A 1,289-nucleotide genomic window follows, 5' to 3' on the forward strand; every position below is an offset into this window, starting at 1 on the left:
ATGCTGTTCACCGTTGCGTGATATAACTCACTCTACCATAACAAGCAGCTTTTGTTGAGACTTTTTCAGCATGTAGCATCTGTACGCAAGCACCAGTATCACAATCACAGAGTTCAAGTTGGAATAAACCTCTATGATTATATTCAAGGGGATTCGTGTATTTACATTACATATTGCTGTATATAGTTCCTACACGTCCGGAACAGAAAGTTCTGCAGCCCATCCATCCTTACCATTTCCTTCAGTATACATCTGCGCCTGGATACAGACCACACAGGCAGGACCTGATTCCCATCATCATGACAACAGGGCAACCAAGCAACCAATGAAAGCCCTCTGAGCCTCGTTCTGCAAGCTGATTGGTTTCTCAGCCTGCAGCCTGTTGTGGAATGCCCATCTTTAACCTCTCTGATGCCATGCACGTTACATACATCCCATATTTTCTCGATGCAGATTACACCTACATGTGTAATCCTCTGAGGTATGGTGTCACATTAATACTGACGTGATAACAAGTGGTTTTTCATGCTAGAAGTACAGAACATTCCTTTGAATATAGAAGAAATATGTTTCAGATAAACAAATGTTTCATATGCTTCCCTGGTGTAACCCTTATAATAATAATAATAATAATAATAATGATGATGATGATTGATTAAACAGTGACATCTGTAGCACATGAATGGATTTAGAGCAGACGTGTTAAGGCCCCTTGAAATTATGTATGGGAATTGCAAATTGTTTACCTTATTATTAAACCCTATTTCATATTAACCATGTAATATCAAGTCATGTCACTTCAGGTCGTGGGCTGCAAGGTGTACTCATCACATGCTTTTGTACAAACTGACAGGTCCATCTAATCATATTATATCGTAATTATATTTCAGGACATAATCAGACTTTATTGTTTAGTCTGCACTATTAGGGTTTACTAGAATAAATTACGGTGTTTTGATGGGAAAACACACACACACACGTCTCCTGACATAAGGGACAATAACCGATGAACTGCACATTGTCGTCCCTGGACAGCCTCATGTTGGTTGGACCTTGACCATCTTTCCTGACATGTTGGGAAAGTCTGCTATTGCTTTAGGATAGATAAAATAGTTTTTAACATAATCTGTGAGTTAACGACGGACTATTTATAGTATAGGCCAGATTAAGACGCAAACTGTTAATCAGGTTAGGAGCTCAGTGACTGAAAGTGTATAAGGCTAAACACATTCACACACACCGGGATCTCGGAAGGGAAATGTCTAATACTTGGTCACTCCCTGTTTTAA

Source organism: Scatophagus argus, chromosome 14, assembly GCF_020382885.2.
Source record: "Scatophagus argus isolate fScaArg1 chromosome 14, fScaArg1.pri, whole genome shotgun sequence".
NCBI classification, from domain to species: domain Eukaryota; kingdom Metazoa; phylum Chordata; class Actinopteri; family Scatophagidae; genus Scatophagus; species Scatophagus argus.